This window comes from Heterocephalus glaber, unplaced genomic scaffold (assembly GCF_053883595.1).
Source record: "Heterocephalus glaber isolate CG9 unplaced genomic scaffold, H.glaber_assembly_v1.0 deba00001451, whole genome shotgun sequence".
Classification (NCBI taxonomy): Eukaryota; Metazoa; Chordata; class Mammalia; order Rodentia; family Bathyergidae; genus Heterocephalus; species Heterocephalus glaber.
The window spans coordinates 5,255,311-5,275,169 of NW_028258301.1; the positions used below are offsets into that span (position 1 = coordinate 5,255,311).

General features: G+C 45.3%; 1 pseudogene; it reads left to right on the forward strand.

The window, feature by feature from the left end:
- The first annotated feature begins 4,825 nt into the window (after nt 1-4,825).
- LOC147827309 (large ribosomal subunit protein P1 pseudogene) lies at nt 4,826-6,693 on the forward strand (annotated as a pseudogene).
- Nucleotides 6,694-19,859: the final 13,166 nt, after the last annotated feature.

Sequence of the window (19,859 nt, forward strand, 5' to 3'; positions counted from 1 at the left end):
CCAGCTACCCTTCCATCTCTTCACAACCAGTGTCCTTCAGGGTTATCTACACTCAGTGCCTGCACATCCTCCTTGGCACAGCTGCACATCCTGACCATTGTGAGCAGACCGACGGCCCACTGCCAATCCCAGGCACAGCTTTCCCCTGGGCCGACAGGGCTTGGAGCACTCCCTCCTTCTATCACACCTTCCCTTGGCTTCCTCCTACCTCTGTGGCTGGCCTTCTCCATCTCCTCCAGGCTCTCCTGCTGCTGCCAAGCCCAGAGTGTGGGCCCCCCTTAGGGCTCACTTCTGGACACTCTCCTCTTCTCCCTTCAGTAACAGTGGCTCAGGGTCCATGGGCTGATTCCATCTCAGGGTCTCCATCCTGGCTCTATTTCCTATCCTAGGCTCACATCTGCCTGCTGGCATCTCTGCTCACTGCTCCACAGGCTTCTCCTGCTCAGCATCCCTGAAGGGACCCTAGCCATCCCCTGAATCTGTATCAGCACCTTCACCCAGCATATCACGCAAACCAAAGCACTGGCGTCATTCCCGACCCTGGGAGTCCTGGCACCAGAGCGCACTACCTTTGACATGCCCGCTTCTCCCCACCGGCTGCCATTCTGGGACAGAGCTGCAACACTGCCTGAACCACTTCTAAAGTCTTCTAAGGGTTCTTCAGGGCATCTTTCTAAGAGGACTGTGTGCTCTTTGCTTCAGGCCCTCTAGCATCTCTCTTTGGCTGCTGGAAAGCAGTCTGGACTTTGCACGTGCTCTGAAAAGTGATGGTACTGACCGTCCATCTCCAGCCTCTCTGACTTTGTGGTTTCCCCCTGACTGGTGCTCCTGGGACTAGGTGGCCCATAATTGACCAGCCCCTCAACTTGCTCTGCTTCCCTAAATGCCCTCATTCTCAGGTTCCTCTGGCCAAAGGCTGGGCTGACCAGGGTACCCCAAGCTCACGTTCAAAGGCTCAGACCAGGCCCAGCTGCTCAACTCCATAAATGGGGATTAGACAGCCCCCTTTGAGGCGGGCGGGTGGGCTGTGAGAAGAGTTGGTTTGGTATAGATTTTATGGCAGGATCATATTTCGTCATCAGACCCCCCCTCTGAAGCCAGCCAAGGGCAGGTCAGGGGCAGGGGACTGGGAACCTGAGCTGCTCCATCAGCCCAGAGCAAGGGTTTCTGGAACAGGAGGGAGCCGTGGCTGGGAATCAGGGGCCCTGATTTCCAGCCTCCTCTCTGCTGCCCACCTGCTGTGTGAACTGGGGCAAGTCCTTCCATTCTCTGGTCTGTGAAACCCGGGCTCTAGACTAAATGGGCTCTTAGGCTGGTTCCATTTTCAGGCCCTCAGGGCCTCTCTCAGTTCTAGCCATAACAAAACAATTATACTTCCTGGAAGACCTCTGAGCTGTCATATGCTCACAAACTCATGAATTAGGGAGGCCATGTGTAATACAGGCTAACAAGTTAAATTTGAATTTCAGATAATTTTCACAATAAATATGTCCTAAATATTGTGTAGACTTACGTATTTATATTAAGAACCATTCCTTGTTCATCTGAAATTCATATTTATTTGAATGTCCTGTATTTTCGTTTGTTACATCCGACACCCCCTACCTTGTATGCACTGAAGTTTACAGAACCACAATAGCTCATGGAGTTTACAAAATGCAGCTAATGGACCTTCTATGCAAAACAAGTCAGGTGTTGACAGGTTAAGTGTCCTTGGGCAGAGATCTGTGATCAAACGCCAGTAGAGATTTTGTGGAAGGGTGTTCCAGGCAAAGGACACAGCATAGTTAGAGGCCTAGAGACAGGTTGGCGTTGGACATGTTCCAAGACAGGCAGTGGGGGACCCATGTGTGGGATGTAGGCTGTAAGTGGCAGGAAATGCAGATGGAAAGATTAGCTGGAGTCAGATCAGGCTGTATCCAATCTGTGTTGCTGCTGCTTTTGGGCAAGGGGCCCCAGAGGAGGGTCTGAGTTGAAGCAGAATCACAACCAAAGACCAGGGTACAGAGAGCAGAATCCAGCTGCCCAAAGTTTAGGAGAAGGAAAACCTGGGGGAGGGACCACCAAGGACCATTCAGGAAATTTGATCTCAGATCTGTTCTGTGCATGGAATAAACAATAAGTAGCAGCCAGTAAATGGTAGCTCAACTTGGGTTGTCATTATTATCAGGTGCTCAGTAAATGCTGTGATTTTGCTGACCACATGCCCCAGACTGTGCATGGGATTAGGGCCACTTCTTACCAGCTAGAAACCCAGACATTATGGAGCAATGACAGCTGACAGATTCCCATACTCTGCTCAGCCTTGCCGCTCTCCCCTCCTCCTCTTTCTACTATCAATGAAAGGTAACCACCAGGGAGAATATTATGGACATAGGGCATTTCAGGGAGTCAGTAAAAACTATCTAAGGCAGAAAGGCCACTTTCTAAGAGCCCCTGCAACATTCACTTGAACAAATATTTCATGTCATTCTCACAACCCTAGAAAATGGATATTAAAGCCCCATTTTAGAGACAGGAATATCAAGGCTCAGAGAGGAAGTCTTTTCCCTAAAGTTCTTAACCAGTAGTAGAAGAGACCAAGTTTAAATATAAGAGCTCTTTTCCTTATACAAGACAGCATCTATGGATCAGAGCAACAAAACCAGACCCAATGCCTTCTTCAGCCCACTGCAACCCTATGCCTATTGGGTCTATCTAACCGCCTAGATAGCAAAGCGCCCACCAACTGGTCAATGAAACTCATCTTACCTCCAGATTACACACATGCCTATTCCCATGGTGTTGTGAAAAAACTGGAGTTTTCAGAAACCTTGGATCCACTCAAATTCCCCAGTTCTTGGCTACATGGTTTCAACTTTCTGAACCAGTGCTTCCTCATCTGGAAAATGAGGGTAACAATGCCTTCCTGCTAGTAATGTTGTGAAGATCCAATGTGATAAGCTACAGGAAAGAGCTTTTATGACCCAAATCACAGACAAACAACATCATCCAACAATTTAAAAGCTTTTTCTAGTTCAAGTTTTCCAGAGTCATGGAGAGGCTTTGGTCTAACAAGTAAGTCTAGTTCATGGCTGATTTGCCAGACAGGAGTGATTGGTGACACTTGGTTAATTCATTCATCAAATAGGCTCCGTACTAAGCATTGGTGAATAAAGATCTTAGTAATTGCCCATGAGCAGGCAGTCAGTGGGGGAGACAATGATTCAGTCATCAGGTATAAACAAGTACAAAAACAGTATAAACTAATGTTATAGTTTTTATCTAGATGTCCCTCCAAAGCCTCATGCACTCATAGGTGAGGCTTTTGGAATGTGATTGGATCGTGGGGGTGTGATAATCATGAGTAGATTAGTCCATTGAGTTTATAGCTAACTATGGTGTTGGGAAATGGAGCTTGATGGAAGGAGGCGAGTCACTAAGGGCATGGCGTAGAAGGGTATATCTACCTCCCTTGCTCTGGCCTTTATTCCCTGGGCTTCTTGTCTACCATTGCTGTGAGCAGGACTCCTTTGTCATGCCCCTGTACCATGCTGTCCTGCCTTGGAGCTAACCCACTATAGACTGAAATCTCTACAAACTATGAGCCACAATAAACCTCTCCTCCTTGAAGTTATCGGTGTCAGATATTTTGTCCCAGCAGCAAGAAAAGTGACCAAGATAACAAGTGAGATGAACTTGAGAATCGGAGAAAGCTACCCACACAGCTTTTCTCCAGATTTGCACAGGGTCTTAAATAATTTTTTATTCTTTTTTTCAACAAATACATGTGGAGCTTTTCTAAAATAATGGGCTGCATCAGTGAACAAAATAAATAATCCCTGCCTTCAAGGAGCTTAGAGGAGGAAACAGAAAATACAGAGTAAGCAAATAAATTACAACTTATTAATGTATTCTATGACATATAAATACAGTATAATATAATGTCAGGTGTTATGAAAAAATAAACCATGGTAAAGGGATGAAGACTGGTAAGGGAGAAGGGGTGTTCTATACAGATTGATCAAGAAAAGACTCTAAGAAACAGACAGCTGAGCACAGACCTGAATAGAGTGATAGCATGATCATTGAATGATCATGAAATACAAATAATATGGATAATGAAAACACAACAAAATTTCTAGGATATAGCTAAAGCTGCACTTGGAGTTTAAATATGTATAATGTTTATATTAAAAATAAAAATGATTTAAAATCAGTGTTCTAAATTGTCATTTTAAGTATGTAAAAAAAGAGGACCAAAGTAAATAGAAGGAAAATACATTGCAAGTAAGAATGGAATTAAATGAAATTGCAAATGAACATGAAAGAAAAAACAATGAACCCAATAACTCATTCTTTGAAGAGATTAGTAAAACTGATGACCTTCTCGCTAGGGTGTTCAAGAATAAATGAGAGAAGAAGATACAAACTGCCAATATCGTAAATAAAAAATAAGATGTCACAATAGACCCTACAGACACTAAAATGATACAAGGGAATATTACTAACAATGTTATGCTAATTAATTCAACAACTTATATAAAATAAACAAGTTATTCGAAGGATGCAAATTGCCAATACTGATACAAGAAGTAATAGAAAATCCAAATGGCCCTATATCTTCAAATAAATTGCATTAATAAATTCTTAGAATTTCACTGAATCTAGGATCAGATGTTTTTCAATGATTTGTGCTTTCATATATTTAATAAATAAGTAATATAAAACTTACATACACTATTTCAGAAAATATAGGAGAAAGGAACACTTCACAATTCACTGATATAATTCTGATCCTGAAACCAGACAAGAGCATTATAAGGAAAGAAAATAACACACATTGATGTCCTTCATAAACCAGGTATAGTGCTGCATACCTATAATCCCAACTACTTGGGAGGCTGAGGCAGAAGTATTGCCAATTCAAGGTCAGCCTGGGCAACTTACCGAGATCTTGTCTCAAAAGAAAAGGACCAGAGATGTAACTCAGTGGCAGAGTATTTGCCTTGTATACCCAAGGCCCTGGGTTCTGTCCCTAGGATTAAAAAGAAAGCAATAAAATGAATTCAGCAATATATAAATGTGTATATAAAATACGTATATATATATGTATCGTGTACATGTAATTGTGCATATGTATATGAAATAGACATAAATTGTAGATGAATGGATAGATAATAACTAAGTGGGGTTTACCTTTGAAATGCAAGTTTGGCTTTTCAATTCTCCAAATTAACACAATAAAGGAGAAAATCAACTAATCACCTCAGGTAGCCAAGGGAGCCAAGACCATGTTAGGCTGAGGCCTCACTTCACCCAGTCATTAACCCCAGGCCCTCAGTAGCCCACACTGTGGCCTCTGCCTCGGAACTCATGGGCATCTGCTCTGCCCTTATTCTGTGCAACTGACAGGTGACCCTCACAGACAATAAGAGCAATGCCCTCATTAAAGAAGCTGGTGTAAATGTTCAACCTTTTTGGCCTGGCTAGTTTGTTAACACTGGAAGCCTTATCTGCAACATAGCAGCTGGTGAACCCCCAGCAGGAGGTCCTGCCCCTTCCACTGCTGCTGGCCCAGCTGAGGAAAAGAAAGTGGGAACAAAGAAGAATCTGAGAAAGATGACATGGCCTTTGGTCTTTTTTAACTAAAGCTCTTTTTTTGTAACATGTTTAGTAAGAACTGAAGTGATAAAATTCATTTGATGAAATTAAACACTCAGCAATCTAGGAATAGAACATTCTCAATCTGAAATAAATGCATTTGTGGAACACATACAACTAGCATCATTCTTAATAGTTGTCACGTAGAAAGGCCGAAAACCAAGACCAGACCAGGCCGCCACAACCCTTTATTATGGGAACAGATCTGCCAGCCTGTCTCTGAACAAAAGAGAGACAAAGGCAGTATGGCCCGGGGCAGGGAGTGTCTTTTATAGATACTGGGGTGGGGTTTGTAGGAGCTGAGGTGGGGTTGAGTGAGGTTGTGACTAGGGAATGGAGGAGCCGGTGACATCACTAGTTGGTAGAAGATGAGCAAGTATTAGGTTACTCTCTAGGCAGGAACAGGGGCATGCTGGGAAGAAAGGTTTCTTCTTTGGTGGAAGAAACCATCTTGGTGTGATGTCACACAGGGGAGGGGGCAAGGCACAATAGGAAGAGGGCAGCTACTATACATAGTAGCCACTGAGGTAGTGGGAGACCTATCATTCCAGGCTTTTGTTTTATGATAGTTGGGTGAAGGTCTCTTTTTCTGGAGCTGCTTCCTGATGACAAGGGGCGAAGATTGGGGCTAGACCTGGATCTGATGAGAGCCATGGTAAGTGAAGGCCTCTTCCTTTTGTCGAAGTGACCGGTACCCTGCCATGAGGAGCTCCGTGACTGTCTGATTGGTGAATGCCCTCATGTGTTCCTGCAAGAAATTTTGAAAACAGCGAAACAGACAGGGTCTGAGGAGTAAGATAAGGCAGATGGTGACTAGTGGTCCCATCAGAGGAAGGAGCCAGGGCAGCCAATTATGTAGGGAAAAGAGGTTTTCATTTACCCAATGGTTTATGCGTTGATCAATGTTTGAGGTCCTTTCAGTGAGCTTTTTTGCTGCATCTCACACTATACCCGATTGATTTGTATAAAAACAACATTCCTCTCCTAGGAAAAGACATATACCACCCTTCTCTGCTGTGAGGACATCTAGCCCCCTCCTATTTTGGAGAGTGACAGCTGCTAAGGAATCTATTTGGTTTTGTAAAGTTGTGATTGATCTAGCTATTTCTTTTAGGCTATCACTTAACTCTTTAGAGAGAGTTTGGAATTGAGTTAGTGAGGTAGCTAGCCCCCCTACCCCGCCCCTAAAGTGGCAGTGATGCCTAGTCCTACAAGTAAGGGTATTAGTTGGATGGCTCCTCTATGTCTGACCTGCGTTTTTGTTGGCACTGATAAAGTTTGATTGTTTGGGGCTATATCAATGTTAGGGCTGAGGTAAACTAGCATGCAAGACCCTATCCAGGTAGTCAGCAGGGACAGGTAGGCTGAAGTTCCACAAAGGAAGAAGACGCCTTGACTGGGTAAACAGAATTGGCTGTGGATGTCGAAAAGATGTGTGAGTTTGTTATTTTTCTTTTCCCATATTCCTAGCATTCTTGCCAATGCAGCCCCCATTAAGGGTTGAAAAGGTCCTTGGCATGAGGTTTGTTGTGTATTGCTGGTCCTATTTTCCCATTGGAGGAAGAATCGCCTGGTATTGACCAGAAGCCATTCTGGAGAATGGTTAAATGTTGGAATAAGGAGGCATTCTGAGACTGAGGAGGCTGTGTTGCAAGGGGTCCAGGGATGTATAGTCATGCAAGGCATATGGTGACCATTCCAAAACCCCGAATTTTTATTGAGAAGACCCTGTGTCATAAGTTTTGGAACACCAGTGAAGTGGACAGGCTGAATAAAGGGAGAATCTTGAGTGACCCTGTAGTTAGCATGACCTGATGAGGCGTGTAATTGCACCTTTGAGAGGGCAGATGTCCCAACATGGAGCCCATAGACAAGTTATGCTGAAAGCAAAGTGGGGCTCAAAAGCTCAAGATAATGTTATCAGGTATAGGTCTGAGTATAGGCTTTTCCTTACTCTCATGTAGAGACAGGTTAGCCATGTAAGATTGAAGGAGTTGGGCTGCATGACCTGTTTGTGTTTTTTTGTCATGTCAGTGATGTGAAAGTCAGTGAGGGACTGTTTATTAAATAACTGTAGTGGGCCTCCCATCTTATATTGAGGATGGCAAGTGAGATTGATTGTAGCCCAGACTTTTGGAGGTACTGGGATGGTCATATAAGAAGCAATGGATAGGGACATACAGAGCCAACAGTTACTGGCAAGTCATGGGTTGAATTGATTTAATAGGGAGCGAGTTAGCTGGAGCATGTTATCTAGATAGTGTGGAAGTGAGGAGTGAGTTAATTGGAGGTCATTGTGTATGTGTATAGGGTTGACAGGTAAGGGTGAGGCCATAGAAACTGCATGTAGGGGAAGGAGGAGGATGGTTAATGAGGCATTCGGGAGAATTGTGATGTGGACCCTGTAGTGCATGATGGAATGGCAAGGAGTCTTGTCTAAGGGAAGAAGAGAAAAGTGAAGAAACATTTTTGTGTATTAGTGAAGGCAAATAAGAATACTGAGAAGGGTGATAATTAGGCAATAGGTTGCTGTGAGAACACACTTTTGTGAGAAGGGCCAGTCAGTTGGGCTCGTGGCAAAGAGTCACTAGAATTAAAAGGTAGAGGGAACTTTTTGGGGGTGAAATCGGTTAGGGAGCCCTGATAATAGCTGCCAGTCACCCTTGATAAATTATTGTAGACAACCAATAATACTAATGAGGGTAATGATGAGGTAATATATTGCCACCAGAATACATTTGTCTATAGTTTTCCAATCTCTCGGGGTAGTGGCAGTGAGCCCAATCCCAAAGAGAAGGCCAAAAAGAATTAATAAGAGAAGGCTGAGGCTATCTGTAGGTGATCCTGTGTGTATGGAATCGCAATATCCCTTGGGGCCCTTAACAAAGGGAAATGTCTTGAGGCAAATGAGGGGGTGTGTACAAACAGCAAATGAGGAGAAAAGAAAAGAGCTCTATCTCAAAACATGAAAAATCAGCTAGTGCTCCCTGCAACCAGAGGTCTGTTACCCACTGGAGGATTGTCTCAGGGATGTTGTCCTGTGGGCAGGACCAAGCAACATTTTCCAGAGCACACTCGAGGAAGACCTGAAACTACTGCTGTAAGAGGATGTACATCCACATTACCTAGGAAGGTCAATTGGATTTTGAGCTGATAAGGTTAGAAATGTCAATGAGAGAGAGAGAGACATTAACTTTCCTCGGGAATCTGTGAGAGAGTATGGAATAATCTGAGTTTAGTAGGTCCTGTGAGAATGGAGGAGTATCTGGCATTGTTAGACTGCTGTTCAGGCTGTTTCATCTGGAAATCTGGAGGAGCTTTTCTTATCCTGGAAAGATGGAACCAGGGGACACTTTCCTGGAGTTTTACTGAGGTAGGAGTTATTAATGAAACAGTGAAAGGTCCCTCCCAATGTGGTTGGAGGGGTCTTGGGGACAGGGTCTTGAGATATACCTGGTCACCTGAAGAAAGAGGAGGATGTAGAATGCCTGATGAGTCCAGAAAGGGGAGAGTTTGATTAGCCAAGGTTTGAAGGAGATGGCAAGCATAATTAAGTGTTGAGATATAATCAGCAAGTGCTGGTGATGGGTCTGGTAAGTTAGAAAACAGGAGAGGTCATCTACACATCAACTCAAAGGGAGTTAAATTTAATGGTTTGGGGGATGTCGAGCGAAGCCGCATGAGAGCTAAAGGGAGGAGGGTAATCCAATTTTGTTTGAGCTCTATTGAGAGTTTAGTTGAGTTTTAATTAACTCATTGGCTTGAGAAACCTTGCCTGATGATTGAGGTCGATAGGGAATGTGGAATTTCCACTGTATGTTGAGTGTCTCTGTTACCTGTCAGGTGATCTGAGAGACGAAGGCAGGTCCATTGTCTGATTGAATGGAACACAGGAGGCCAAATCAAGGAATGATTTTTGTCAGGAGCACATGAACTACAACAGCTGCTCCTTCCACCCTGGAGGGAAAGGCCTCTATCCACCCCATGAAAGTATCTACCAAGGTCAGGAGATAATTAACCTTTTTTTATAGGTGGCATATGTGTGAAATCAATTTGCCAATCTTCCCCTGGTAGTTGTGCCCTGGACTGGTGAGTTTTTGCATATGTTTGAAAGCCACCTTGGGGACTGGTGGTTGAGCAAATGGGACAGGCCTGTGTTATTGTCTGTGTGTGTGTTGTTAAGGACGGGTGGTATAGAAAAGGCCTGAGAAGGTGCAAGAGGGGTTGGGTTCCTATGTGGAATGAGTTAGGTATGTCAGTGAGGAGAGGTATTATTTGGTCATCGGGTACGACATGGCATCCGCAATATAGAAGCCAATCATTCCTTAATGTAGCACTCTTTTCTATGTATTTGGCCTTTTCCTGAGAAGGATAGTTAGGTTTTAAGGGTGGAATGATTAACATCTAATTTTGGCTTTGGGGAACGCATTGTTGTGCCATGTTGCAGGCAGTTTGATCTGCTCTATTGTTTCCCTGAGCTATAGGAAAGGAAGAGGATTGATATCCTTTACAATGAATGACCCCCACTTTTATTGGGAGGGTGGCTGCTTGGAGAAGGGCATGTGTCAGACATCTGTTGACAATGGGTGCCCCTTTTGTGGTCATAAAGCTTCTTTCTCTCCATGTGGAATCATGAGAGTGTAGGATGTGGTATGCTTATTTGGAATCAGTATAAATATTGCCTCACCTGTTGTGAGCTAAGGTAAGAGCATGGGTGAGAGCAATTAATTCTGCTTGTTGAGAGGTAGTATTGTGTGGGAGTGTGTTAGCCTCAAGGGTCTGTGTGAAAGAAGCTATCACATATCCTGCCCCCTTCTGGCCAGGCACATGGGTGGGAATTGAGCTGCCATCAATGAACCATGTGAATTCTGGATCTGAGATGGCCTCTGAGGAGACATTAGGGAGGGAGGGAAGAAGGTTTTCGATTGTTTCTGTGCATGAGTGGGAGAGTGTCTGAATGGCCTCAGGAAGAAGAGTGGCTGGGTTAAGGGAGGGGCAGGACTGAAGAGAGAAAGATGGGTTTTCTATAAAAGTGGTATGGAAGAGCTGTAGCCTAGAGGGGTCAGGTGTGAGAGGCTATAATGAGTAAGTCCTGTAAGCGATGGGGTGACTTTACTGTCATTGGTTGGCCAAAGGTAAGTTTGGAACTTTCTTGGGCTAAGAGAGAAGTGGCCACCAGAGCATGTAAACATGTAGGCCAGCCTCAGACAATGAGGCTGTTTAGACAGGCGGGTGCCTGGAACAAAATGTGATCCTATGTTTTGTCCCAGGACTTCTAAAGCCAATCCTGTTCATTTGGTGACATACAGAAAGAATGGTTTTTGGAGATCTGGATGAACCAGTGCTGGGGCAAAGAGGATAGCAGCCTGAGCTTGAGAAATGGTCCCTTGATAGAAGTGTTATGTATAGGTTCATTTGGGTCTCCCTTGGAAGCATCATACAGGGGTTTAGCAAGTAGACTGAAATTTGCTATCCATAAGCAGAGAAAGCCTGCAAGCCCCAGGAAAGACAGGATCTCGACTTTGGAGGAAGGGATCAGAAGGTCCTGAATAAGTTGCTTACAGTCCAAGGTGGTTGCTTGTTGTTGATATGAGATCTTAACCCCAAGGTATTATACTGTGAGTTGAGAGAGTTGGGCCTTGTCCCTGGAGACTCAGTATCCCCTTTCATATAAGAAATTAAGTAATGAGGCTGTGTGTTGTTGGGAGAGTGTAAAGGTGGGGCTTCACAAAAGTAAATCATCTACATATTGGAGTAGCTTAGAGGGAGACAGGTTTAATTTTAAGAGGTCAGCAGCCAAGGCCTGTCCAAAGAGGTATGGACTATCCCGGAAACCCTGTGGAAGAACTGTCCAAGTAAGTTGTTGAGAATGTTCCGTATCAGGGTCAGTCCATGTGAAAGCAAAAAGATTTTGTGAGTTGGGGTACAGGGGGATGGTGAAAAAGGCATCTTTGAGGTCTAGAACCATGAAATAATGCAAAGAGGAGGGAATATGGGACAATAAAGCATAGGGGTTGGGAACAACAGGGTGTAAGGGAAGCACAGCAGAATTGATTGCCCTCAGGTCTTGTGCCAATCAGTAGGAACCATTTGTTTTTAAAACTGGAAGGATAGGAGTGTTGTAGGGGGGGTGAGTTGGTCTGAGAAGTCCCTTGTCAAGTAGACTGGTAATTACAGACTTTAATCCTTTTAAGTGTTTTAAGGCTAAAGGGTATTGGGGAACATTTGGAAATTGAGTGATATTTTTGAGAGAGATCTGAATGGGAGGATGATGTTTAGCCACAGGAGGGGTGGAGGTGTCCCAGACAGAGGGGTTAATATAAAGCTCCCTAGGAGAGGGTGAAGTTAGATTGGGGGTTGAGTCAGTCAGGGGGGCAGCCAGGAGCAGCAGAACGCTGGTAGGATCTGAATTGGCTGAGTGAAGGGTTAGTGAAGCCCTGAATTAAGTTAAAATATCTCTCCCTAAGTTGGGGGTAGGGAGGCCAGGCCTGGCCGAAGGCCTCGGGACTCGGCTGTGGAGCACTGCCTGAGTGTTAGCATGCTCCATGGGCAGCATCCAGGGCCGCAATGACAGACTACAGAGAGGAGCAGCAAAACAAGCTGGGGGCTCCAGAGTCTATCTACCCCAACTCCTTCACAGTATTATCAGAAAATCCACCCAGCTTCACCATCACTGTGACATCTGAGGCTGGAGAAAATGATGAAACTGTCCAGACTACTCTCAAGTTTACATACAGTGAAAAATACCTAGATGAAGCTCCTCTTTATGAAATATTTTCCCAGGAAAACCTAGAAGATAATGATGTTATAGACATTTTAAAATTATTAGCATTACAGGCTGAGGAAAATCTTGGTGTGGTCATGATCTTTACTCTAGTGACAGCAGTGCAAGAAAAATTAAATGAAATAGTAGCTCAGATAAAAACGAGAAGAGAGGAAGAAAAGAAACTAAAAGAGAAAGAAGCAGAAGAAGCTGAGAAGCAATTATTCCATGGCACTCCTGTTACAATTGAGAATTTCTTATGTTGGAAAGCCAAGTTTGATACAGAACTCTTGGAAATTAAAAGAAAACAGATAAAAAGAAGAAGAGCAAGCAGAAAAAAATAAATTAAGTGGCAAACAGCTGTTTGAAACCGATCATAATCTTTACACATCTGATATCCAGTTCTTGGAGGATGCTGGAAATAATGTGGAAGTAGATGAGTCTTTGTTCCAGGAACTGGATGACTTGGAGCTGGAGGATGTTGAGGACGACCCAGACTGCAACCCTGCTGGCCCAGGGAGTGACTCAGAAGACTGATGCACCATCTCTGGAGAGCTCCACAGCCACAGCATCTGTGGCTGTGCTGAGAGGCTTTTCATTTTCCTTTCTTTTTTTTCTAAGAAAAAATAACTCTCAGGAGAATATTCTTCTGATAACTTTCACCATTGAACTTAATAAACTGACCATAAAACTTCAAAAAAAAAAAAAAAAAGATGGATGTAGGGCAGCTAGGAATAACCAAGAAACTATGTGAAAATGTACTGCCTAGCAGAGAACAAGCTAGGGTTGGTGTACTTGGTGAGCTTGAGGGTATTCTCTGAACTCCCACGATAGTTACCAAGGAGGGATGGGTAGGCCCTGAGTACTATGGTAAGGCTGAGTAGGTAGCCCCCGTATCAAGTAAAAATGAAATAGGCCTACATGAGATGCTGACAGCTACCCTGGGCTCATTGAGTGATGGCCATGGGGGCTGCAGAGGACCCTGGGCAGTGTCAAGCCTCTGTCGCCAGGCCAATGAGCTCTGAAAGAGATGTCTCTGCACCTGCTGACTGGGTTTGAGGAGGGGAAGGCTTCTTACCTCTTTGGCAAAGAGGACAGTCAACCCTCCAGTGACCCGTCTGCTAGCAGTCAGGACAAGGGCCAGGTGGTGGCTTGGGATTGGGGCATTCTTTAGCCCGGTGTCCAGTCTGATTACACTTCAAGCAGGCCCCAGGAGGCCCATCACGAGTAAATGTCCTTTTGCAGGATGGTGGTTTACCCTGTAGGGCTGCTACCAACATATGGTAATTCACCTTTTGTTGTTTTGCTTGTTCCTCATGATGATTGAACACCTTAAAAGCGACATAGAGGAGCTTGGTTTGTGTGGCCTAGGGGCCCTCCTCGACCCTTTTTAGTTTTTTCCTGATGTCAGGGGCAGACTGTGAAATAAAATGGGTGTTAACAATCATGCCTGCCTGAGATGTGGGATCAATTTTGGTATATTTTTGAAGAGCATCAGCCAACCTAGAAAGAAACTGTGCTGGATTTTCTTGGGGGTCCCTGAGTTATTTCCCTAATTTTATCAAAATTAACTGTCTTTTGTGAAATTCTCTTTAAGCCTTCTCAGAGACAAACAATCATATAATCTTGGAGATCTCTGCCTGGGTCTCCATCCTGTTAAGTCCAGTCAGGTTTAGTATCTGGTACAGCTGGGTACCCACTAGTTTAGCTGGATCTGTGGCATGAAAATCATCACTGCTGCCTGGGCTGCCCTCCAGACCCTCTGGCATTCCTCTGGGGAGAGAGTAGTTGAAAGAATTGTATAAATATCTCACCAGGTCATATCATAAGACTGAGTAAGGTAGCAAAACTCTTTGATATAAACATCAGGATCAGAGAAAAAGGAGCCTAGGCATTTTTCAATTTGAGAAAGTTCAGAGAAAGAGAAGGGAACATGTACTCTAACAATGCCCTTGGTCCCAGCAACTTCTCAGAGGGACATCTGTGTGGCCAGGGCCAATGGTAGAAGGGTGGGAGACCGAGAACAGTTATGGGGTGGGGAGATGTGAGATGGTGGGGATGAGGGAGGAAGACATAAAAGAGGCTCATAAGATGGCAGAGAAGGAGGGTCACAAGATGGCGGAAGAGAAGGGCCACGTGGTGAGGTGGAAGGAGACAAAGGAGGGGTACAAGATGGTGGACACAAGGACCACAAGATGACAGGGATGAGGAAGCACAGGATGAGGCAGAAGAAGGGTTTAGAGGGTTATAAGGTGGGGAGGTGTGAGTGGTGAGTGATCAGCTGGATCAAACATGTTGGAGTCAGAAAGAGTGGAATCAGGAAGGGTGGATGGTGAAGCTCGGGCTATGAGTACTTGAGAAGGAGAACATGGAATGGAGTCCAGCCCTTACAGAGAATGAAGCATTAGTCCATGAACAACATAGATGAAGCTCAAAAAGATTCTGAGCAAAGAAAACCAGACACAAAACAGTTTGACTGCACATATGTAAAGTTCAAGAACAGGCAAATACTAATGTCTAGTGTTAGAAGTCATAACAATGGCCATGAAGGATGAAATTGATTGAGAAGGGTCATGAGGGAGCTTTCTGCACTGATAGAAATGTTCTGGCTTGATTAGGGTGGTAGTTGTAGTTATACACCAGTGTATGCATTTCTTAAACCTCACTAAACCACATTTAAAATCTACACATTTCACTGTACATAAAACATACCTTAGCCAGAAAAGTCATTTCCAATGTGGTGAGGAAAGGCTGCAATGAGGAGGCAGCATTTGCATTGAGCCATCAAGACAGGGTAGGATCTGGTCAGGAGTGTTGTGAGAGTCAGAGATATCAGGACAGAACTTAGAGAACTGTTAACTAGGGCCAGGGGTTTAGCTCAGTGGTTCCGCACCCTGCCTCACAACCACAAGGTCTCGAGTTCAATCCCTGGTACCAAAAAAAAAAATCTGTGAGAACTGCTAACTATAAGAGATTGCTCAGCTGAATTGCTATTACCTTCTCAAAGCCATGGGGGAAAAAGGCCAGAACAAGCATTTGGGGAGGGAGTTGGGAGTGACTGTATGAGGCTCCAAGTTGGAGAGAGACTGGTGCAGGCTGAGTCCTAGAGATTCAGGTATGTGTACCCCTCAGGGCATGTAGCAATGTGCCAGGGTCAGACTTGGCACCTGACCACTGCTGGGCACATAAAAAAAATACTGGATAAATGTTTTTCAAATAAACTAAATATAAATAAAGCAGTGGCTAACAGGTCTGAGCCTAAGTCATGGCTTGGAGCCCCAGAAAGGACCCAGGGCTGCTCTGGCTCACCCTGCAGAGAAGCTGAATATAATCGTGGAGTGCTGAACTTGGACACATTCTATCACGCAGCTGAAGCCGCCCTAGGGGGGCCATATAACTTTATTGTAAGCTCATGCAATAACACAGGCAAATGGAACAACAATGTAAAGTTGGCTTTAATTAAAATGAAGGGTGTTTGCCTCTCCCTCCTTCTCCTCCTAAGCCAGGGCAGCCTGCTGAGCTGTGCAGAGCAATCAGTGGAATGTTTCCAAAGCAGGAGGCAGCCCTTCCTCAACCCCCTGATGAAGTTCATCAACATGCAAGTGGCTCCTCCTACTCCCCACCCTCCACTGCACTCTAGACTTATATGATCCACATGGCAGAATGGCGTGAAGAAGGAAAAGAGGAGTGGGGATGCCCTTCTAAGAGGCACTAGGAAAGGAGGGCAGATGTTGCCAGTCAGAGTGGAAAAAGTAAAGGGTTCCAGGCCCAGAGCACTGGTCCACATAGCCATGCCACACATGCTCCCTTCAACACTGTGTGACAGAACTTGTGTGACACAGGGGCCATGCCGCCTGGGGCCTGGTAGGGCATGTTGAGGAGTTTGGGTTTTATCTTAAGAACCATAAGAAGGGGTAGAATCAGCTCTATACATATTTTCTTAAAGATCACTTGGGCTATTCTGGAGAAAACACTAGTGGAGACCTGATAGAAACTGCTGAAGTAGTTCAAAGGAGCAGCAATGGCAGCCTGGATGGGTCGTGGCAGGGAAGAAGGACAGATGTGGTGTGTTCCAGGTAGATTTCAAACTTGCTGACTCAGTCAAGTGGTATAGTGCAAACTATGTGATGTAACCTCCTCCTTCTGTGGTTTCCTCATCTGTAAAATGGCGCTGTAACAGGAGCTTCCCTGTTGCTGTTAGAAGTATGGAAGTGAGTGACACACTAGGAAGTGTGTAAATTGGTGGGAGGCAGAAATCAAGTGGAAGGATGGGAGTCCCAGTATAGATACATTCAGTGGGAGAGATTTATGGCTCCTCTGGATGAAGACATCAGTAGACTGTTGGGCATCAGGAGAGCAAGCTAGAGGAAGTCGGGGACAACTGATGTGCAGATGATATCCAACATCACGGGGAAAGGAGATGTTCTAGGGAGAGGGTGCAGAGTGAGACACCGCTGCCCAGCTGAGCCATGAGGCCTCACTTGGCTTTGTGTGTCAAGCTAGGACACTAGGGCTTGCTCCAGAGAGCAGGAGGGTTTGGCAGTGCCCCCTGGAGATACCAAGCAATTCATGCTGACTTACACCAACAGTCTCAGCTGGTAGCCTTTCCTTGATTCTCCCAGGAGCCAGGCCTGAGTCAGCTCCTCTGAGTCCCAAACCTGTCTGAGCCCTCAGGCCCAGGCTTAGGCCGTTAAGCCCCAGCTTGTGCTGACAAATCCCTTCTAATGGGGAGATCAACCTTTCAGTGCTGCCATGCTGCTCGAGAGACATCCCAGGGCAGTGGACAGCAGGTCGGATCCAGGCCTAGAAAGGCCATGGGAAAGTGGGGATTCCAGCACTGTGGGCTCTCATGGGCCAGTCTGGCTTGTCACCACTTATGCCAGCAGCTACAGGGACTCCCAGTTCCCTTGCTTAGCAAAGCCACACATCGGAGCCTCCTGGGAAGATACAGAGAGCAGATAAGGAGAGAATCTGGTCCCTTTGTGGCTGAGCTGACCAGAAGCTCATCAAAAGAAGCTCCACAGCTCTTGGGAAGAGCCAATGACTTTCTTTCCCACCTCAGTGTCTTTGAACTTGTACTTCTTTTTTCCTCCACATACCAGTAAGTGTTGCTCTAGGGTCTTCTTCAAGTCTTTATTCAAAAGTCATCTTCTCAGGGAGGCAGACTCTACTACTCCTCTTAAGATTGCAAATAGCCCCTTGACATTCACTCTCCTCCCTCCCAGTTTAACTTTTCCCCATAATACAGAGTTGGGTTTAGATCTAGAATGTCCCCTGAAAGCCACACACGTTCAGAGGTGGGGCTTTTGGAAGGTGATTGGATCTTGGGGTGATACAATCATCAGTCAATTAATCCACTGAAGAGTTAGAACTGATTGTACTTTTAGGAGATGGGGACTGCTAGGAAGAGGTGGGTCACTGGGTGTGACCTGGAAGGGCATATCTCCTCCCCCAGCTGCTCCCTTCTTTCTCTGCTTCCTGGCTGCCAAGGGATGAGTAGCTTCCTCCACCCAGGCCCTTTCACCATGCTGTTTCTGCCTTGGAGCCGGACACCATGGACTGAAACTGTGAACTAAAATAAACCTCTCCTCCTTTAAATTGTGGATGTCAGGTTTCTTGTCCCAGTGACAAGTGACTAAGACATATACCCACCATCTGTCATACTATCTTTTGCTTTTCATTTGTAATTGTTTGTCCCCTCCAACCTCGACTAAAGAGGTGTTTCATGAGGACAAAGATTTTGCCCCTGTCATTCACTAGAGAATCCCCAGCACCCAGAACAGAGCCTGGCACACAGTAGACAGTCAATAAATATTTGTTGATTGATTGAATTCTTGATTAATTGATTGGCTGATAAAAAGGTTGCCTGGTGTTTTAAACAAGTTACTGAACCCAGAATCAGAGCTTGCATTCTAATTCTTCCTATGTCCTTTGCCCTAACAGGCCTTCTCTCAAAACCTTAGTCTCCACATCCATCAAATGGGGATTAAGACACACGCCTAGCTTGGAATCCCATAGCAAAACACAGCAAGTAGAAACAGAGAGAAAAGGCAGTAAGATCCAGGTCTGGGAACTGTGGGATCAGAGTGTGGGGATGGGACTTCACAGGTGGTTAGCCTTGTCATTGTTCTGCAGGCTAAATCTACAAAGGATCAGCTGGGAGTTCCCAGAGGGGACCACCTGAGTCATTCACTGGGGAGATTCTTTCCCAAGCCCTCTCTGACCCCAGGGTGCTAAGCAGGCCTGAGTCATCCTCCAAAAGGAGCCCCCTTCTCTTCCTGGATGACTTCCTAAGGAACCAGGAGAGCCAAGAGGCCATATCCAAATGGCCCCAAGCACCTTGGGGAAGAGGGGAGCTTCAGATGGTGACCCAGCATTCTGAATACAGGACAGAGCTGACATTTACCTGTGCTAAAGTGACCCCCTGCTCCACACTTCCCCATCCCCACCCTTTTGCCTAGCAAACACCTCCTGATCTTTAAAACCACCTCCAGTATTACCTCCTCTGGGAAGCCATCCTTGATGGCTCCTCCTGCCTCAGTACATCCCAGGTAGAACCAACCACTTCCTCATTTGAGCACCCTGAGCTTTGTGCAGTCTTTCATTCCTTGAAAGAAAATAACATTTATGGAGTGTCTACTTTGCAGGAGGCACTCCCCAAGCATGGGGGGAAAAGCAGTGAAGGGGTCATATACTGTAAATGCAATGGTGTGCCCTTACGGAGCTCACAGACACTACCAGGATGCTCCTCTGGCATCGTCCAAGTCTGTTTCTCAAGCTGCACGGAGCTGGTCAAGACCAAAAGCTCTGTCTGCTACTCCTCTGTACCCACTGTGCCCAGAGCTATTATGTAACTGGAATAGAATATTAAGAGGCTTTCTTACTGTACCCCCCATTACCTCCCAACTCCCTGGTCATTCACACTCTCCCCTGAGACTTCTGGATATGCCTTTCCCACAACTAAAACACTAATGCCTGGTGAATGCCACAGCTGGCCATCTGATGGTCTGATTGGTCAGTGTCATGTCTTATCCTGTGACATATCCTTAATGTTGTTCATTCCTGCACCTAGAACCACATCTAACACATAGCTCTTGGCTGCTGTTTGTTGAGGGGAAAAAAGGAAGATAAGAAGGAAGGAAAAGAAGGGAAGAAAAGAAAAAATTTCTAGCATTTATCTACTTATGCCTACTTAGATTTGCCACTTACCCTTTCTGAACTCAAGTATTTTGAGTTACTCATTCTCATTACTCCAGAGTGGTCAATGAATGTATAACTCAGCTTAACCTGGGATCCCATCAGACATGCAGAATCCCAGGCCAAGCCAGACCTACTGAATCAGGATCTACAGTTTGACAAGATCCCAAGTGCTGTGCATGCACTTGGACATTTGAGAAGTACAGTTCTCGGCTCTGATGAAGATGTCAGACCTGCTAACCTCCCAGGAGAGTGA